This window comes from Gallus gallus, chromosome 5, assembly GCF_016699485.2.
Source record: "Gallus gallus isolate bGalGal1 chromosome 5, bGalGal1.mat.broiler.GRCg7b, whole genome shotgun sequence".
Classification (NCBI taxonomy): Eukaryota; Metazoa; Chordata; class Aves; order Galliformes; family Phasianidae; genus Gallus; species Gallus gallus.
The window spans coordinates 22,083,542-22,105,684 of NC_052536.1; the positions used below are offsets into that span (position 1 = coordinate 22,083,542).

General features: G+C 38.7%; 2 long non-coding RNA genes across 5 annotated transcripts in view; one reads left to right on the forward strand and one right to left on the reverse strand.

Annotated features, from left to right (window-relative positions):
• LOC107053450 overlaps positions 1 to 22,143 on the forward strand; it is a 258,977-nt gene that overhangs the window by 181,802 nt on the left and 55,032 nt on the right. For 2 of the 4 annotated variants that reach the window (XR_005860534.1, XR_005860535.2), the window contains exon 8: positions 8,094 to 9,444. The exons of 1 other annotated variant lie outside the window; for it this stretch is intronic. This is a non-coding gene — a long non-coding RNA (uncharacterized LOC107053450). Of the gene's footprint in view, positions 1 to 8,093; positions 9,445 to 12,729; positions 14,760 to 22,143 lie in introns of those variants that run through there. One more of the 4 variants, XR_003075264.3, reaches the window with a different exon arrangement.
• Positions 1 to 22,143, reverse strand: part of LOC107053449 — an 89,400-nt gene that overhangs the window by 46,996 nt on the left and 20,261 nt on the right. Inside the window, exons 2-4 of the long non-coding RNA XR_005860536.2 lie at positions 9,440 to 9,637; positions 6,884 to 6,919; positions 6,223 to 6,300 (exon numbers count right to left, since the gene is read on the reverse strand). This is a non-coding gene — a long non-coding RNA (uncharacterized LOC107053449). The remainder of the gene's footprint in view (positions 1 to 6,222; positions 6,301 to 6,883; positions 6,920 to 9,439; positions 9,638 to 22,143) is intronic.

Consider the following 22,143-nt stretch of genomic DNA (forward strand, 5'->3'; position numbering starts at 1 on the left):
TACATGAAAGATCTCAAAAGAATAAAGCCAACGTACACACAAACCCTTACAGTGCAAGACATGAGGATGGCAATTCACAATGCAAGCTATTTTTCTTGAACACTGAAGTTGATTCCCATGGAAGTTACTGGCTGGTAGAATTCATGTCATTGTGCCCAGTACCTCCTTTATTCAGAAAAGACGTTTAGGCATTCTTTGGGGAAATAATGATATTATCCTGACTGAAAATCTGCCTGAACCTTTGCAAGGACGCTTGAGCTACATACAACTTTATTATAGGTAAGGTTGAGTCTAGCTAATTTTAAAACTATTTGAGCCTTCCTGTTGCCTGTAATCACCAGATTCCAATTACTTGGCTTGAAACATTTTTCCCCCCTCTCATACTGAACTATTTTGGAAAGCTACAATCACATTGTTTCACCCATTTCTGAAAACAAGACCATTGAAAAAAGCTGTTCTGTGCTTGTTAAATCCAAGGTGAGATAGGAATGCAAATTCCTGCTTTTCTCTATCATACTGGAAACAGTCAGCAAGGCACATGAAGCTGTATTTTTGTTGCACTGAGCACCACTGATAAAGCCTCATCTGAAATATCACCAGCAGTCTGGGGGAAGGCAATTCAGGAGTGATAAAATCTAGTCAAAGAATATCCAGTTGAGAGAAAGGAAAATGAGAGTTAAAACACATCACTTGCAAAAAAGCAGACTGGACAGATAAGCACCATACAGCCCTAAAAGACTGAGGGAAGTGAAAATTCTTTAAGCATGTACAAGATAGCCTTCTTTGTTATCAAAAATATGCTCTCAAGGTTAGCTTAACCCTGCTTGCCTTGTCCTATCCATTACTGAAAGAAGAATGAACAAGGTACAACACTTGACTTTAAAACAAACAAAAAAGCAACAGATAAACACTGCAATAGATTGCTTATGTTGCTTGAAGGATCTGGAGAACAAATTAGACAAACATCTCCATGACTGATAAAGGCACAGTTGATGCTACCACATGGCATAATACAGAACAGATTTTCTCTCGTCTTCCTCCAACTCTATGATTATTTATCTGCATATTGTTCTCTTAGATTCTAGATGCATCTCTACATAGTTTGTACTTTTGCAAGTCAGACTCCGGGTTTCATAATCACCTCTGGAAAAGCATGGTCTAACTGAGATGCTTTATGACACAGAGATTGCAGCTGAATGTCCCGGTAGTTGCCCAGAACAGTTTCTGAACATATATACTCTGAACTATATATACTCTGCTTGCTCGCTGTAGCAACTAGCATTTATTCTACTCCCAGTCCATCTCTATATTATATATTAGATACCTGCTGTGAATAGGCTAATGCAATACTCGACAGGGGAACAACGCTACAATAAATGCAATTAAGGATTACATTGAACAGAATACACTCTTACAGGTCAAGTAAGGTTGCAGAGCCACACTTCATTATAGAAATCTCTGTCATAGTTTTGGCCACATGACCTCAACAGCACTCTTTGACCAGACTGTTGGCGCCTATTTGTGATAGAGAATGTTGTTACCATGCAGCAAGTTCACTGTTTCTACCTGGAAATTATTAACTTCAGGTGAAAAAGACAGAAATTCATCTGCTTCCTGATTCTGGGATTATTTACCTGGAAGGTAATCTGGCCTCTCCTGTGGCCTGTCTTTACTGCAGAGCATCGTCTTTACAGGCAATACCCAGAGAATCGTCTTGGCAGCTCTCAGTGGTTTGTAGGACTCTGCAAGATTATGTACAGTGTTTCCCATTTGAGTAAACTTACTGATTTCTCCCCCTTCTCCACAGAGGGATTTGAAAGAGCAACTTCTAAAAGTGCTAAGCTTCTCCATTTTTGTGGATGCTTTTTACTTAAGAGATTAAATGTCTGCCTCAGAAACCTCAGAAAAAGATGCAAAGCAAAACAACTGTGTGCGTATCAGTGACACACAAAGAAGGAGAGCTGGGACTACAGATTTTTCTGATAAGCAAGTGATGCATCTCAGCATCCATTTATGCAGGACTTCACAAAGCCTTGCAAACAGAAGGGGGAAGTGGGGGAGAAAAACACAAAATGAAGGAATGATCAAGGAGAGAGAAATTATGCATGAAGGGGGGACACCAACAGAGGAATTAGCTATGGTGGGGAGCCACAGAAGTAGTTGAGGATAACTTAAAATAGGCCGAGGGTTAAACAGAAACCAGTTTTCAGCGGTATCTGCATAAAAGCAAAGACAAAAAAGCACACAAGCTCAAGACATGCTTTGCCTCTGAGGTAGCATTAGAGAGGCACACTTACACCATAACTTGACAAAAATGGGCTCTACTACAATTTTCCATGCTAGATTCCTCTTAAACGGGCATCTTATAGCAGTAAAAAAAAAAAAGGAAATAATACATTTAGTTCTCTATTTGACTGCTCCCACTGGACAAAGCAACCTAAGGGTTTCCGACACTTGACACAAGCAACAAGGTTCTAGCTAAGTACCAGACTTCTACCTAGCATAGAGTTATTAATATTATGCTGTCTAGATAAAAATGAACACAAACTAACTGAGAAAGCAAAAACAAGAGCACATTCCTAATTCTGCTGTGATAGCACACAGACTTGTATTTGCTTTGTTCCTGTGGAGGGCTACACAAGGAAGAGCGTTTGAGAAGACAGCTGCATACGATTAAAGGATAAGGTAAAAGAAAAGAGTACCCACAGTCCTATTATCTCAGTGATATTTTCTGAAAGCATTAAATAGAACTTACTCCAGGATTTTTCCAGAAAATTCAGTGGAATCTCACAGTAACATGTAACTAAAACTACTGTTCATTTCAAAACAAGCAAACACAAAGCCAAAAAAAAAAAAAGCCAACAAAAAAACCAACAAAGCACAAAGCTCACAAAGAATAACATCACAACAGTTCATGCGTTGCTTTGATGATACATAATCCCCATCTCCTCAGACTGCATTCACTCATTTGTCCCATTAAGTTTACAGTAAGCAATTTGAAACGATGATCCGAACTGACAGCAACTACATTGCATAAATTGATGATGTTCTACTTCAGGGCGTAACGTGTACATGCCTGAAAAGCATATGCAGAAGACAGAGGCTCCTTTAGCTCAACACTCAGTAGTTATATGAATGCTCAGTGGCAGCTTTATTCTATTTACTGTACTAATAAATACAAACATTGGGACTGAATGATTACCTGTGGATGTGGTAAAGAAACTGTTGTTTTTGTAAATCATATGGCCCTGTTTAACCATTGAGGCAGTACTGAACGGCTGAAGGATATACTGCTATTGACTCTTGCATACTGCTAAATCATCCATGTGCACTCACTGTTCTTCATGTTGGTAGAAATATCTGCATGGCCATACTAATCATCATCATCATCATCATTCTACTCTTAGGCACAGCTCCTTTCACCACATGATGTCATACTTAAATACAACCACTTTTATCACACTGGCTTTACATCTGTGTGAAATATTCACATATCTAGGTACCCGTTAAATATATCTATATCTATATGGATCAGAATCCTTTCACTTCTGGATACTTCTAGTGGGAACAGTGGAATATGGTAGGTCCAGGAGCAATAGTTTATATTTGATAGCATGTGTTAGATTTTAAAAAAAGGATCAGAATCTACAGAGTGCATCAGTTAAGTTTTAAAATAGCGTAGATGAGTGTAAAAATGGAACTGATTCTGCACATATTTTTATGTAAATGACTGTCATAATTTATAATAAAAACAAAAAATAGTGAAACTAGAATGTAACATGAAAATCAGGGAAAACACTGCAAGAATATCATTCAGTTGTAGAAATACTTTCTAAGAGCTGTACAGAAATTATCCATCTCCTGGCCTCTCTTCTAACAGGCTAGATAAGTTACGGAGAAGCCATCATAGGAGGGCAGAGGAATACTGCATCAGGCCATGGGAGTGGGCCATACCAATCTTTTCTATTGTTCATGGAAGTAGTGCTATGATGATCCTGTAAAGGCAAAGTTACTGATGTAAGCGTACTGTTGGTACAGCAATCGATGCATAGATAGTGAGCTCTGACACATTTCTTCTCATTTAAGTATAAGTTTCTGACAGGCTGCTTCCCTGCAACATTTGGCAAATGAACCCATCTTGATCAGAAGGTAATTTATTGCACAGTGGAGTTCAGCAGCTGTGATCACTGAAAATGACAGCTGACACTACAGTTTGGGGAAATAATAGAAATAGCAGCATACTTATAATTACGGATGAAAATGACATATCTACTGTAAATATTTGCAAGCAGGTTTTGTTTGTTTGACTTTAATAAATGTACAAATGCCAATGACTGATAAACTGAGGGCCCAACACCCTCAACAACAACAACGCAGAGATGGACATCCTCCTAATCCCACAGGCAGCTCACTACTCAGGTAGTTTTTAAGATGCTAAATAAGAATTCTCCTGCTGAGTCAGGCTTAGACTCTATAGTGCAACCCAGCACAGATTTTAATTAGCTCATTTGGGCAGTGCTAGCAGTGCACATGTGACAGCATGGACTGCAAATGTAATGTAAGAAGCTGAATAAATCCTTAGCAAACTAGCCCAGGACAGCTGCAAGAGATTTAACACCAGCTTTGCAGCATAAGTACGTTTGCAGAAGTCTGGCTTTGGAGATGCACTCAGAAGGTCAGAGCCTAAGCCTGGACTGACTTTCAGAGTGCCATATAAAGTAGAAGAAGCCACCAGTGACCAAGAGATACTTCACAGTTTTGGAAAGAAAAAAAAAGTGTCAACAGATGGTTATGCCAATTACTTGTTAGAATACCTTTGAGTCACTTCCCACACACACACCCCATCTGGTATTTAGGGCATCCCCGCTTCTAACACAACTGATTTCAGAGGCCCAGTTAGCACTATGCAAGTGAAAACCATTGTGTTGCCATTAAGCGCTCAGCAGTAGCTGATTCAAGCTTATTTGCTGTGAGGAAAAAATAAACTCACATAAATGTTGCTACTGAGCTTCACACCTTCCAGACACACAGAAGTTTTGAAGATAGAAACCCTTATAAAAGTATCCAGAAGACAGTAGACTTTTCAAGCTATAGTCTTCAAATAATGCAACTAATCAGCGCTGTGGCCTCACAATAAATTTACCAGGAGACAAAAATGCATTTCCTATTGACCCTTGCTAAATCTTTGAACAAATGTCTTTGTAATCTTTTCCAGCTTGAAAGAAACTTGTTCCTTTTTTCTACTGCACCAACTAAAACATGTATAACCAAAGGCAAAATGTGTTCAACAAGACCAAAGCAACAACGGTGCAGGAGATAGACAAGCCCAGAGCACGGTCCAGAAGCTATTAGTCAGCCTGAAGGTTTGGCATGAATAATCCTGTTTTATATGGACATAATAGAATTTATGTCCATATAAAACAGGAATTTAATAAAAGCAAAGCAAGTAGCATTTTAATTTAAATTTCAATTTTCTGAATATCTAAACAAAAAGCAGACACAAAAAACACTTGATGACTTCTTCCCACTTGCTCTTATTAAGACAAGAAAGAAAAATAAACAGTGAAATGACTGAGAATTAAAAAATCCTAGAGCATGCCATTACCAAAAACGTCTGTAGACACTGGAACACTTTGCAGGGAGGACTCCCACTGGTATTACTCGGTTGATGGCAGACAAAATCAATAGGTAGGCCTCTAAAAAGCTGAATGTCTGTTGGATCTAGCTTACAAGTCAAAAGAACAAGGGCTTTTCTTTAATTCCTATAAAATTAGCCTAGGCCTTTACTATAGAAGAGCCTATAAACAAAACCATCTTGAGTATTCTTAGCAATTTAACTAACACTAGAGGGGAAAATAAGGCCCAATTACTTTTGCTACCAGAGTGTGAAGGGCAAAATCAGAATGAAGAGCTAAGGTAAACATTCAAGAGGAGCAAATACAAGATTTTTATCATCTTGTTTTATTCATCCAACTCTTGCTATCACCCTACATATCCTGACATCTCTCAGCAGCAGTCTCTGTCACTATCACCACTTGCAGCGCTAGCATAAAGCCAAGTAGGCAGCCACACGCAATTTTGCTTGTCCCCGAAATTAGTGTTGGGCATAAGCAGAAGGAAAAGCACTGACAGAACTATATTAATTAAATAAATTAAAGAAAGGAGGCGGGGGAAGAAGAAAGAACAGCAAGTAGAAAACAAACATGAAAGTCTGAGCCTTACCTTTTGGAATAATTAAGCAGTAAATTTGTTGTTCATTCTCAGGCTCCAATAAAGTCGGTATCAAACTTCCAACTGAACCTAAAGAGGGGCAAGATTTCTGATTCTCTCACCACTTCCTACATGCACCTTTCTTCCTATCAAATACAAACTGTCCCTTCGCTGGAACAGGTTGCCTAGAGAAACTGGATTCCTCATCACTGGAGGCACTCAAAGCCAGGATGGATGGGGCCCTGGGCAGCCTCATCTGGTCTTGGACAGCCCTGCCCACAGCAGGGGCTTGGAACTAGGTAATTTTTAAGGTCCCTTCCAACACACACCATTCTGTGGTTCTACATCAAGGACAGATACAGCTGTCTTTGAAGATAATTTTAAGAATTCAAGGTCAGAACAATACAACACTACCTAGGAAATGCCCATTCACCAGAAGTCATGCACCAGGTCTGTCAGAAATAAAATTTCAATGACTGCGTGCCTTCCTGTAACTCCAAGCAGCCACCAGACAGACATTTAAAACAAGCTTATGCATCACAGCAGCTGTGCAAAACAGCCACAACACATTAGGAAATGTTTAGTGTTCAAAAGAGACAAGAATTCAGAAATAGCACTCCTTCCACTTCAGTACGTTAACGTGCAGTTGTCTCAGGAGAGACAGAGTACCTACCTCAAGGCACTCACAGGATCAAGAGAAAGCAGCTATCTGAAAAACATAAAAATAGTAAAGAAACATCTTACCTCAAATACTGCCCAGCACTTGGCTAAGTTACAGCTGCTACGTGATCAGCTTGGAACAGATTAACCATCCTTTCAAAGCGTTAACTTCAGCATCACTCATGCTTATCCATTACTTGCAGTGAAGGCAGAGAAACACAAATGAGCTCAACGTGAGAAGCATGTGTAGGCAACATGAGATCCATGTCAGACAGAATGTAGGTTCTTTTTTCATTTGTTTTATGGATAGTTGGTCACCTGCTTGGAGAATGGGTTTTATTCCTTACACCTATGGTCTGAGTGTAACACACCTCACACCCCTACCCTATTCTAGCAAGCAAAGTAGCTTGGATCTGTGAGATGGCTGTCTTCACAAGACGTGTGCTATATTCTTCAGGTTTGGGTTTTTGGTTGTCATTTTTTTTCAACTTCCTTTTTCTGATATTGTTCTGAAAGTTTTTATAGATTTGTCTTTCCAGGGCCCATATAGGAGAGTTTCTTACAATTTAAAAAAGTATTGCTTTTGTTTTATATGTTTTCTTCAATAGCTTGCTTTTACATTATGCTCTTCTACTTTCTAACTAATATTTCCAAGCAAGACATGAGATGTTTCTTACTTACCTTAAGCAAATACATATTCTAATTTGAGCTGAAAACATCATTTACCAATGAAAACAGAACCATTAAGTCCGTGTTCTCCCAGGGCGCAGTGGAGAAGATAAATAAAAGAAACTCAAAGAACAGACCGGATATTCTCAGTAGAAGGCACATTAAAGCTCACCAAACAGCAGAATAAAACTGAGATCACACAGTCAGGATTTGTTTTCGGTCCTAAAGCACCAGGAGAATTGCTCAAATGTTTCTGAGGCCTCATAAAACATTAGCTACTACAGTAAAAGATGTGAAAGAAGATGTGAAAGCAAGCTAAGATCTTATGAACCAAATCTCCATGGTTTTGTACTGCTCACAAGGGCAAAGTCCCATACTTGCAGGCAATTAGCAGCAGTTTTATTTCATGTGAATACAGCTAAGGCGAGTGTGTTCAAGGGATGGTACGTAGCACCTCTGTACGGTGACCGACTCTCTCCTTTCCCAGATGAAGCTGCATAAAACAGTGGAGATTGAGATGTACATTCTGATTTTCCACTTTTTTTATATTCTAGGTAAACATTTACATGTCTGCAAAGAGGCTATTAAAACCTACTGGAGCAGCATAATTACTTTACAAAAACTCTATGGAAAGGCAGTTGGTTATCACCTGGGAATAAGAAATTTGGCTGTTTATGCCTCAGCATTTGTTTCGAGACCCTGCCACATGCTGCCTGGTGGAAGATCTAGGGAAGTTTTGCACCACAGAGAAATAGCACAAACAGCGCAGTTTCCTAACCCAGACAACTGCATAATACTCCCCTCTGAGGCACTGGCCAGACAGCTGGCTGCCTCTCTCCCTTGCACCTCAAGGCAGTGTGAAGGTAGAAGAGTGTACATTATCACTTCCTCAGTTTCGAAACAGCCACGTTGTCTTCTCAGAGTAGAAAAATCTCCATTTACAGTGCTTGCAAGAACTCGGTGTGACCTACTGCAGTGCCAGAGAGCACAAGGAACTGCTATGGTTCCCAAACAGCTGCCTTCCACAGGTGTAGGAAATTACTGAGCCTGTTATACAGCAGCTGCCACTGATTTAGGTCACAGGATTTCTCCCCCACTGTGTGTTATGGTCTGTGAGCCGCACTGAGTCCCAAACTCACTGTAAGATGTAAATCCCTGCTTTTTATCGTACTTTGATTCTGAAAGCAGCAGCTGTTCTTTTATTTATAGTTGAGTCCAGGCTCAGTAAGGTCACCCATTTCTTGCCTGTTTGATGTGAAGGCTCTACACTCCCCATTACTGCTGACCTCAGCAGGACTGCAGCTCTTCAGGTGAGGTTCTTTTCAGCTGGGAATCATTTTGCATCTTTTCAGTACAACTCTCAGGTTTCTTAAAACTGCATCCCATTGCTTATCTTTTCTCCAGAATGTCTGAAAGCCTACTTCACACTTCTGTATCTCTCACCTAAGAGCTATGAATAAAACAGTATTATGAACATATGACTTAATTTCACCTGTGACTGAGGTCAAAAGCCTCTCCAGGGGAGTGGTCCAATTAGCAGGTACCTATACAGTTTCTTACTGTTAACGTTTTGAGACACTTTTCAGATTTGTCTGAAAAATAGTCATGTGGCAATATCATCAAACAGCATCTTACTGTCAAGTTGAAACAGCAATTTTTCAGAATACTGTCATGTATTCCTCCTTATTGCAGATTTTGTTCCACTGGTGAGTAACAGCTCTGAGAATCTCATACAACCTAATGAAGTAGTTGGAACAACTGTTTGCATTAGAACGACCTAGAGTTTAAATGTAAGGTTTGAAGTAGGGTATCCTTGAGTTGATGGGCACTGCAGACTGGCTATTTCTGGTGCACTTAATAACAATTTAACACATCCGTGTTAAATTACTGCTGTCCTTACCCCCAGCATCAGGTTCTCAGAAGGCACTGTGGTGTGTACACGATGGGACACAAAGCAATATGTCCTTTCACTGGTCAGAAAAATTCTCAATATTAAGGACTTTTTTCGTATGTAGAAACACATGTCCAGGGCTGGCAGCACGGCTCTGAGCTAGCTTCTGTAGCACATACCTTTCCAAATGTTTGAAATCTAAGATCTCTGCAGAAAAACAAAAACAATGACACGTTCTTAGTAATAAGAAATGCTGTTAAGACAACTGATAGGACAAGTTTTTAAAAATTAAGAATAGGTTCTGAATCCCTCCCTTCACTTTGATTTGAAGAGTTTTATGCTGCCACTGGAAGTCGTGAGCTTGCCTGGAAATTATGCCAGAGCTACCATCTGTAACAAATGCTCAGATTTATCAGCAACCTTCATACCTATCATAACCTTCATCAGCCTCAGCCTCTAGGTTGCGTGCATTAGGGTTTTGTTCATAATACACCAGATCATGTAAGGTGAAGCTTTACATTAGTTGGCTTAGGTGCACAAACAGGCTGTAAAATGTCCCTGAGAAGCAAAGTAATCCCGACAGAATTCCTTGCAGCCACAGTCAGCTTTCTTAGTTATCTCTGTGTGGTAGGATTTTGCAGGCAAAAAAGTTTCCACGTACTTGCTGGACCCAGGCTCTTTTCCATCTTCTGCTAAATGCTGACTCCTCTGTATGCATAGTTTTTCCATAGAAGTCAGTGCTGCCCCTGACTGGATGCTACCCAGCACTTATGTCAACTTCCTGCCTCCTCATCTGCTGTATCTCTGCACACTGCCAAGAGCTTTGATTACAGTAAACCAACCTCTCTGCAGTACCATTGCCTACAGTAGGCTGGTTACCTGTAGGAAGTCACATTTCTACACATTAGTATCTCCATCCTTAGTGCCTTACACCCAGGTAAGATTTTTTTTTCCCATTGTAAGGGAACTGTTAGGTCACAGCCTGAGCTCATGATGATTGAACACCTGGTAGAGAAGCTGGCCCAGGGAACACAGGTGAAAGCAATTTACCTGTGCTTCCCACATGACCAGAACGGGTGGACCCTGGGTCCGCTCCTTCCCAGCCTCATTTAAGGGCTAGTCACTAAAGGAAGAATGTCTCCTGAATAAAGGTTGCTTCCTGACAAGGAGTGTTCTGTTTGCCAGAGATCCTATGGTCAGTTAGGAGAGTTAACTTTTTCCTATATGTGATTATTGATGTTCCCAATGATACTTTGCCTAGTATCACAAAGAATTTATCAGAAGCAATTTTGCTGCTTCCAAGAACCAACATCTGTATAATGAATGGGAAGAGGCACGAGCTAAAATCTGTAGCATAGGAAACACTGATCTAGGTTTCATAACATGCTACTGCCTGTCCCTAGCCATATGCACCAGAGAACTATGTCGCAATCTGATCATGCTTTTCTGAGTAGTCTTCTGCATGCTACCACAGTTCATCTCCTCCTAGTTTTGGGACTCTACACAAAAGATCAGGGACACCTCGGGGCATTCAGTTTATTAAATACAGTCCCATCTTTATCTAACTGAAATGCCCATGAAGAGCAAGCACTGAGAAAATAGACTGATCATCTCACCAGCCACATATACCCACTACAGTACAGCCGCACAGGTTCTGGTACCCTGCTGAATAACATCCTTGCTATAGCACATCTGTAGGGAATACCTTTCCAGTATTTAATGCTATGGTGTAATGGATCCTACCTTTGAAAGGTAAGCGTTGGGGAAGTAGGTGATCATCTGCAGTCCTTTATAGCCCTGCTTTTTTAGTTATTCGGAGTTCTGAAATGCTTATTTACAACTCAACAATAATTCAAGTAATATGCAGTTGAAAGTAAACTGCTTTAATCATTCTGGGTATGTAACAACAAACAAAATCCACATGATGCATTTATTTTTGTTTCAGGGGCTAGCACTCAGCACAGGTAAAATGTTAAAGTCAAGTATGAACCCTTTGAAAATATTGTTCTTAAAGAATTACACTGTGTATTTATATTTGACTGCGAAAAATGAGACATTAATAAGAGGTTATTTCCTTTCTACTCACAAAATCTCACATTGTCGAAAAACTTAATTCATCTTTGTTCAAGACATCCCTCTCCCCTTTCGGTTATCCTCAGAACTCCTCAGGGGGGAAATAACACTTCAGTTCTGTCTTTTTAATGTTCCTGATTTACATAACTCTAATGATATTTAAGAGCCTTTGGCTGTGCTTTCCTTTTTCTGTTTCTCTACTTCCAAACTCTCAAAGCAGATGAAGTAACAGTTGGCAGCATCCTGCCTGTTGCAGCATTGCCTGTGCTATTCTCTAGTCACACCGCTGTGGCTGCAGCTGGCTTAGTGGCTCTCCACTTCTCATATGAATTCCAGTTTCCCTTTGAGAAACTACTTATGACTAAATGTCTTCCCCCAGGCAGGGAAAAGAGCTCATCCTTGGAGTTGAGCTATTCCTCCAGGATGAAGGGCTGGAGGAAAGGAGAGAAGTTCAGCAGATCAGGCCAATCCTGATTCAAGACTAACTCCTACCCTGGAATGAGCAGAGATGAGTCCTATAAGCCTTTCATCTGCACCATCCACCCTGTATGAGGAAACTCTGACATCACTCTGGTCAACAAGGCCAGGAAGAGATGAAGACAGCAAACCCTGGTTAAAAAAAATAAGTGAACTGAATGGATGCAGAGCAGGACAGACTTGAACATGGGGAATTTCTTATAGAACAGAGACAGGCAGGTGTGGAGATGCAGACAGGATGGAAGAAACCTCAGTAAATGCATGTGATCTTCAGCTATGCTACTCTCCCTCACTCACTAAAGATAAGACATGGAGTGGCCACCATTTCCACCTACTCATCTTTGATTCTGTTCCTGCTTGGCACACTAGCTCTTTCCATTTTCTTTCCTTCTGTACACAAAGGAATTTGAAGTAGGAGAAACAGAAGTAACTGTTTTTCTTCACTGCTTCCCTGAGAGTCCATCTGGTGAGGGAAAAAGGAGAAACAGGAGCGTTCCCTGACACTCCCAAAGATGTGTCAGCAATCGCACTTCTGTTTTCTGTCTTTAAAAAAGTCTGGAGTCCTTACTTTGCACAAAGGCAGAAGACATGAATGACACCCTCTGCCCCACAGACTGACAGCCTCTGAAATGGTGCACACCAAATAACTACCACTACTGATTTTCAAACCATTTATAAAGTGCCACACAAAACACCCACAGAAGTACCTAAAACTGGTTTTAATCCACGCTTTCTCCTTTTCCTTTTAGCTCTGACAGCCATGTGCCAACTTCTGCACTAACGCCTGGCACAGCATTAAGAGCTGTTGCTGTCACTGTGATACAGCACAATTCTCCTTCCCTGACTGAAATCCAAGCAAACTGCTTCTAGGAACATGAGAACTACTGAACTCTTTCTTCGGAGAAAGGTATAAGGAGTGCAAGCTTGCAGTAGGCCTTGTTTGGATTTTCTCAAATAAGATAATATCACTAAAATAGAAAAGCCTTCAGAAACAGTAAAATTCACATGATGAACCTCTATCACTGGGCACACTGCATACCCCATTTACTGCTCTTACAAACACTCCAATGCTTTTTTTTAAACCTGGATTCACCAAGAAGCGTGCACCATTTTGCCAAAAACATGCAATGTGCTCTGTGTTAAATTAAAAATAAAAATTCACTGTATTCACTGTTCCCTTGCTTTCAAGCAACCGTTGCAAAAAGCTGTCTTCAAACAGGACAAAAATGCTACCTTGTAATAGAAAGGGGCAATCTTTCATGTAAAGACTAATAAAGATAAATATATTCCTTTTATGGGTCACAGTATCACCTTCTAAAAATCTGTGAGGACTAGTCTACTTTGTGGGATTACATTTAAGCAATAAAATTGTTGAAAGGAACATCCATCTCTCTCAGAAGTTTAACTGGAACACGACCCTGCTGTGTATTCACTACATTGCCTTTTTGGCCATTGTAAATTTACTGTTTGGTCTTGGATAGATCGCTGTGGACACACAGGGTGTTCTTCTTCCCGTTTTCAAAGAAAGGAATCTGACACCAATGTACAGTTGATACCAATAAAGACTGAATAACAATGTAATCAACTCCATATTTTGGAGTGTCCTTAAAACCATGACAAAGGTTCAGTCAAAGCCATCAAGAATCATACTGCGTATGTTGTAGAGGAGGGAATCTTCCTTAGGACACATAAGACAGCTTCCAAAGGATGTATCTATATATCCCGAATTTATCTGGGGGCCTGTAAATCTACACACCTCACCAGAAGGTCATTATCAGCTCACCCCCTCTTCCAGTAGTGCAAAGATGCAATTGTTTGATTTCAGGACATTTGCAGTGCTGTATGTTCCTAGGCCAAGGCTGAATTGCTAGTTGAGATCTGTCATGACAGGGTTCTGGTATGGGGTTTTTTTGCTTGATTTTTTTCTTCTTCTTTTAAGAACTCTTAACAGACAGCAACTGTATACACATCCTTGGTTATCACAGCTCAATTTAAATAGAGGCACTTCCTTCATTCCCATCCCATTCACAAAACAATCCCCTTCTTGTAACAGATGTCAAGGTGTTGCCTGGGCACACACAATACTATTACCTGTGGTAAATGCACAAGCAGTTTCATTACCCAAAAATACAACTAGGTTTAGGCAGAGCTTCCAGTAGAATACAAATACAAATATCAAACATTCTCCCACCTCAGCATTCCCCACACTATCTTCTGAGAATTAATACAAGCCAACTTCACACTTTTCAAGCAATCATAAAGTCTTTCAAAACCATCACACAGGTTTCTCAGTGCAGCATGCTGCTAGTAACCAACACCAATCTCATTGTCTACCATGACTAACTTAGCTCAGAGAGAATGGTTTCTAGCCTATAAGAGGATTTAAGCACCTCTGGATCATAAATGTAGAAAGACAGAGACTGTACCACTGTAGACCAGAGAGTTCTGCCCTGCCTTAAATGTAATTTCACCTCCTCGAGATGAAAGATAAATACTCTGCAATTATACAGACTGAGTAGTATATGGCTTCAAGTCCTGTCTTATTACTATTACTAGTTATTATTCCATGAACTGGCTAAATTCCATCATTCCATCACATTCTTCTAAAATACCTCTTATTTTTCATTTGAAGAGTTATTTTTTTCTTCATTTCCAAACTGTATTTTTCAAGCAAATGCAGGGAAAAATAGCAGAAATTGATGCCCATCCATAAAGATTGGGAGGGAAATGAGTTTAGTTAAAATTTTTAAACAACCTGTGGGGTGAATGTTAGCATAGAACTGGAAGACACAAAGATGTATACATATATATACATACATGTGTATATACACAGGTATATACATATATATATATTTAACCAACTTCTGGTTTGTATTTAGAGAAAAGAAAATTTCATTCCCTGTATTTCATTTTCAGTGCAGCACTATAATAATAATCTTCCCTTGATGCTTTTGTTCCTGGAACTGAAGCATCACAGAAACCCAGCAGGACAAATCATTCCTGTGAAAAAACTGTTCTTTTCTCTCATTTCTGTCAATCTAAGATGGACAGATTAAGTGTGGATCCTCTGATCATTTTCTTCCCTGTCTCCATGTATACAATTCACACTCGCTAGCTTACTGACCAGTCTTCAAAGATATTGCTTGAATGGCCCCATTCCATTAAAGAATTAACATCATTCACTTTGGAGTGCTATTAATATCAGTCCTTGAGAGCATTTAACCAATGACAATATAACATTAGCTCACAATGGGATTTAAAGACATTACAGTTCATTAATTTATGGTTTAATGCTGGCTCCTTCCAATCTATTGTCCTTTCTCATGACAAACAGCAAAACAGCAAGCTATGAAGTCCACAGAATCCTGCACAAAATGCTTGAGTAAGTGCTTCATTTATTTTATACCAGCGTGATCTATGTAGAAAAATTATGTCAATTTTGCAAGTCAGTTGCCAAAGAATAACTGCTGGACTTCTGGCAGATACTATTTTTGCATCACTTTTCCTCATCATACCATTTTTCTTTCTGCACAGGTGGCTTAGATGTTATATTTTCCCCTCCCATAATTTCTCAGTAAAGTATGAGAAGCATAATAGATTTTAGTCAAGCTCAACTGAACAAATGCAATATTATTTAAACCTTTCATAAGAGGACCTTCCTGAGAAAGAGGACAGGTTAAAAGTTACAACTGATTTAAGAAATGCAGACAGAATGATGTTCAATTCTGTCATAACTCTAGCTCTTTGCAAAATTAGATCAATGTAATTGGTGTTCATTGCACAAAGAAAACAGAAGGAACAAAAAAATATGTCAAAATGTCTTGTTTGGAAACTGGAATAATCTTCACTTTCATATCTTCACTTTCAGTTCTGAACTTACTAGCGTGCCTCCTAGCTAGCAGCAAAGCTGCTGTGTTGAAGTAGTCCAGGGAGCCTTGGCAGGCACCATGCCTTACAGCACACCTCAACAGCAAGAAAGCCAACAGCATCCTGATCTGTGCTAACACCAGCACAGATGGCACATCAAAGGAAGTAATTATATGCCTTTGCTATACGTTAGACCACATCTACAGTGCTGATTTCAGTTTTGGTTCCCAGTGTGAGAAAGATAAACATATTTAGTAAAGGGCTATGGCAATTGCAGCATTTATCCTATGAGGAGAGGCTGAGGGAGCTGGGCTCGTTCAGCCAGAGAAGAGATAGCTTCAGATGACTTTGTGGCAGCCTGGCTGCACCCACAGGATGTTATGGGAAGGACAACCAAATTCTTCTTAGTGCTGCATGGTGCAATGGGCTGGAGTAAGAGGTTCAGACTCAATGTAATGAAAAAGCTTTTTCCAAGAACGCAGTCAAGCAGCAGAACAGGCTGCCAAGAAAGTCTGTGCTTTCTCCATCTATTGAGGTTTGAGACTCAGCTTAACATCCTAGCCCAATCCGATAGCTGACCCTGCTCTGAGCTGGGGGTTGGACTAGAGACATTCTCTGCTGCCTTGCAATCTGAATTCTCTATAATATTACAGATATAAGTGAGTTCTCTTGCCAAATTCTATTACATACACTGCACAGATGAAACTCTTGGGAAGCAGGGCCTCATTCTCATGAGAAACTCAGTGTAAGATCGGTAAGATAGTACAGTTTTCCAAGGTCAGAAGAACTATGGATCTATTCTTATCTATAGAGTATCCTTTTTTTCTCTTAATATTTTCATTATGTTTTGTGTATAATTGTTGTATTTAAGTCTTAGAAATCAAAACTATCTACTTTTCCCAATTTTGCAGTGTTTGAATTCCGGGGTTAATGTTTTTCATATTATGAAAGGTAATGAGGAATGACAGATTTTATTGTACGTCCTGACTTTAACTCCATGTCAGCGATGACAGCCATAGGCTCACAGACAGAACACAACCACTGAATTAAATACTTCCTCAAAAATAACCAAGAGTTTTAAACTTAAAGCATAAAATAGCAACAACAAAAAAGTTACTTATAAACATTTTAAATGTATTTTGTATTTAAGTAGGCCCCTACATTATAATGTGAATCACTCTTGCAAAAAATTAAAGATAACATTTTGATTGGAGGAATGTGTTTACTCAGCAAGATTTAGATGTGAAGAAAACAAAGCAGTGGTTATACATTAGTATAACACTATAAATTCATAAAATGCCAATTATGCTTAAAAGTTACTTCAGTTGCTTGCTCCACAGGAGATCAGTAAAATGCACAGCTAAATGGAAATGCTTTTTCTTAATAAAGGGAAGCAGAATATGTTTGTGGACAATTTGGAGCACTCTCTTAGGACTACCTGTACCTTAGTAAGAGTGGACTCTAATACAGGTTTCATTGCCTTTGTTACTCTTTTCCACGCTGTTTATTTTCCCCTGTTCTGAATAAAATACATATGTAATGAATAATTTATAACATTACACATTTACCCTTCCAGAAAATGCAAATCATAACTGTATCTAATATCAAAGATAAAATGGGTAATCAGATAAACTAAAAAGAGATGTATAGGAGATGCTTACAGAGATTCACCGAAATTATCATACATCTATCCTCTTATGATCGTCTTGTACTGCTCACTGCAGACCACTCCTTTAAAGTCTATTAGCATGGCAAAGCTGGGGCTGTAAATGGGAGATTTTCATAAATTTTTAAAGAAAGATCTGCCTGTACAGAGAAGCCTGAGAAGAGACTACAACTAAAGTACTAAAAGGCCACCTTCCGTTCCCCATAAACAGCTATGTATATTTTTTCTGTTTTAGTTTCTATGTTTTTTTCTAGGACTGGTTTCTATGAGAAAGACATGATCACAAAAAAAGCGAGAACAACAAAAACCTGTATGTTCTGTGTTTGCTAGAAGACGCCCAATGCAGATATAACACAGCAGTCTATAACAACAGCTGCACATTATCACACAGAACCACAGTATTTACCTCACATCAGACAGTGGAATTAGAAACTGTTCTGAAGCAGCTCTGGGTCATGTTTCTTTGCTCTTCTTTGTCTTTTTTTTTTTTTTTTAAGACATACGTATTGCTTTTGATTGGAAAATAATTAATGATGATAAGATTTTGTCCACACCAAACTTCATCATTTAGTTCCATCTTTTCAAATATTTTGCATTTGCATATTTCAGTACCTCCTATTTATGAAGCACTTTGTGAAGACAAATATATTAAATCTCATATTTTGTCAGTGGATTAGATAGAAGCAAAGTCTAGAAGGAAAGCTAATGAAAACTCCTGGAGTAGTTAATGCTATTTCTGTATAAACTGGAAAATGTTCAATGTCGAAACTATTTTACAGAAAGAAGGAGAAATAATTAAATGGACAGTGGGATATTTCAATCCAAATCAGCAGATCTAGCCATTTGCCTCCATTCTCCCAACTGCTGTAAGAGCGAGCAGTGAGGTCTATGACCTTTCTGCAGGTTTCCCACAAAGGAAAGATCATATTGCCCCTGCCCTCAAGTGCAATGAATTACAGAACAGCCCCTGGTACTATTCTCGAATTAATGATTAAATAAGAAAAATTGAGTCAGTTATTTATGGCAACACTGTGGTGACACTGGAGAATCAAAAAAAAAAACAGTGAATAAAGGGAGTTATGAAGAGGACAGAGGAATTCAAGCCTCTTTTCATCTGAGATTCTTATACAAGCAGCACTGACTTAAGTGCTCTTAGATCAGATTTTGTTAACAAATCTAGAAGCAAGATGCAACAGAATTAAAGGTAGTGATTTCCAACATTAAGATCATGTTAATAGCAACTTCCTATCCACATGGTAGTCTGATTCCTTACTCCCCCTCTAGGATGGACCATTGGGCTTGGAATGTGCAGTGCTACTTTAAGGACTTTTACACTTTTGAAGCCATTTTCACAAAAGGAAATGTTAACAGTCTGCCACTGAGAAGGCAACTGAGTACCCCAGCAAAACTTAGAACTGCATGGTCAGATACAGATGAAAATCTTCAAACAGTTGCCTTAAGGAGTACACCAAAGAATGCTTGTTTTACAAGCAATGCTTACTAGGTTTTACGGCACATACATATCTGGGGAAAAAAAAAAAAAGAAGTTATCATAAAATCTATTTATTATCATTAAAATTCTTCCTTAAAGTTAACTGCGTTGAACTGCTAAAAAGATACTCCATTCACCTAAGAAATAAAGCAAGAAAAATCTGCAAGCTTCTCTGCTTTACAGAAAGAAAAAGTCATACAAAGCAGTCAAAGGAGATAAAGAAACAGAAAATTAAAAAAAAAAAAAAGAGAGAAAGGAAAGGGACTGACTGAAAAGGCATTATAAAGAACAGAAAGTTGTAGCTTGAAAAAAAAACCAAACAAAAGGTAACTTTTCGAATGAATCTTATCCATGGATTTTTTCTCTTAGAGGATGCTGCCATGGAAGCAGCTCAGTGAGACATCTCAGTGAACAGCTGGGAGCTGCTCTGATTCTCAAGAGTAAGAGTGAACAGAAGAGAGGGAGGGAGAACCATTCAAACATTTTGCATGTCAAAAGCAAAGTCAAAACTTTATTCATCTTTGGAGCCCCAGATAGAACATCTCAAAAATTCCTAGTGCAAAGTACTAATCAGAAGAGTTCCCCAGGCATTTTTCACTTAAAATTAAGCTACAGCAATTGCCATTCTAGTTTCCTCTTATGAGTTAGGACAACAGGTATACATCCCCATGTTGAATGTAGCTAACTCAATTATTTTTCTATTACCAATGAGAATACCAATTTCATAAACACACAGGAAAAATAAAACTACTTTCAAAAGCCAGCCACTCATTTATACATACAAAAATTAAATTCAAATGTGAAAACATGAAAATAAAAATAAAGAAATTAAATCACTTAATATTTCTGCAGCACTGAGCAACTGTTTGCCTTTTTGTTGTGCTTTAGAACTTTTTTCAATGTCAGACTTTCCTTACTGATTGCTCATTTTCAAATCATGACTTTTGTATAAATTGCAAGTATGAAATCCTCATCATTTATTTAGTAATAAAATGAGATGACTGGACCATAAGACTGCATAAGATTTTCTAGACTATTATCTCACACAGTATCTCACTCAAATGCAAGTATTCAGTTTGCTTCTCCTTCTTAAATTTTCCTAAACATAAAACAAGGCTTTGTTTATCTCCTTCAATAGATGTAATTGGAATCTTCAACAAATATTACTGAGGAACTTCAACACAAAGTAACACTTCAATAATCAGTGGCAAAAATAGAGAAAATCCTGATGCATCTTGGAAATATTCTTCCTGAAATATTCAGAAATCAGTCTGTAAGTGCTGATGAGGGAGTCTCCACACTACTTACCACTTCACGACAACATTTCAGCAAAAGTGTAATTCTTATCTAAAAATCTCATCAAAATGAAGGAAAACTTCAAAGGAATTTTATTCACCAGTGCGTGTTCAGTTTAAAAATACTTTGACTTCAGCGAATAAAAGCTGCAGTAACTTCATTCAGCCACTGGTGGTTTTGTGACTAAAGCAATCAAATTTAATGTTGCTGCTTAAAGGAACAGTGTCTCCTTCACTTTCTGTCATGTGCTCCCTTTTCTCCCACTTGCCAACACTGATCATCTGAGCCCCTGTATTCTTCTGATATTTTCTGAAGAGGAAATCCAAACCCTTCTTTTTTTTCCTAGCCAGCTTAACTCCTGAAATAGCTCATTGTGGGATAACGAGATGCAATAAAGAGGCTGAATGTCCCTCAAGAGGCTTGTAGGAACTCATGTACTTTTACCTCCAATTCATATTTCTCTCAACTTCTTAAAGTCTGAGAAACTTACTCAGTCCATGAGTAAGCTGAATATAGCAGCTGAAACAATATTGTCCTTGTTACAGCAGGTCTCAGCAGACTGCAAGCTTGCTAAATAATGTTTTTGTTAAGGCTGTGTTTCACATTAAAGTTAATTTCTATTGTACACATAAAGACTTCAATGAATTGATATAAAATACATTGAAATGTTTAAGTATAATTCAAACAGTAAATTCCAACCTACAAAAATGGACTTAAAGCTAGAGGCATTCAAAGGGAAAATATATAACTTGTTTGAACTTCCAGTGATTACTCCTAAATTAAATCTTTCCCCCTCGGTTCTCATTTTGTTGTTCCTCCTTTTAACTCCAGATGATAGCCTTATTCCACAAAGGCATCTGTTCTGTGCTGCTCCCTAGCTACACAGGGTAGCCCATTTAAAGTCTCTCTTCCTATCTGTAAGGTGTTGTGTGGCCATGCTAAATGTTGCCACGTTCCAGGACAAATGCAAGGCCAACAGTCCGCAGCCACAAGAACTCAGTATGTAATTGAAAGATCACCCATACAAAAGTCAGGGGACTGTGCCACCAATTGCCAAAGACATCACGGAATTATTGTTTTCAGCTCCAACTGCCACTCACAGATCCGTGATCTTCCTTCTCTCAGGAAATAAGTTACAGGGTGTGCAGTGGAAGAAACTGTCCAGTTTTCCCTCTAAATGAGAACAGGAACAAATTGCATACATGATATCTGCTCCTATCAAAAGGATGAGAGAGAAGCATCTGTGTCTGACATTTATGTTACTTCTCTTCCTGTAAAGGAATCTTAGATTTGACTGGAGTTTTAACATTGTGACTAAAGAACAGAATACCATCTGTGTGAATTTTAGTTCTGATTGAAGAAAGACAAACTGAACAATTAGCCATGTTTTTGGGAAGTCACTGTGCTGCAAAAAATAAATCTGAACAGAATCAAATTGATGCGCAAATCTTACCCTAACTTGTCATATAGGGGTCAATTTTACGTTTACAAAAAAATTTCGTTCTCTGAATAAAAGTGCATCTGATTTTAGCCACACTTAGGAGTCATTTTATGTTTAGTCAGCTACTTAACAGTACGGAAGATTTTTCTCAGTTTAAGTACCTATTCATAAGAAATCTGGTATATAACAAAGACTGGATGAATTTCTCTTTATAGAAGGCTTTAAATTTGACCTTTAATCAGAAGATATAACAAAGTCTTTTGAGAGCAGCTCAGAATTATTACTCAGTGACAACATCTGGAGAAACTAAGGTGCAGAGTTAGAAATTATTTTTTGCTATCACACATCAAATTGACTGGGAAAAGCAGAAACTAAACAACAGCATCCTGACATTCAAGTCT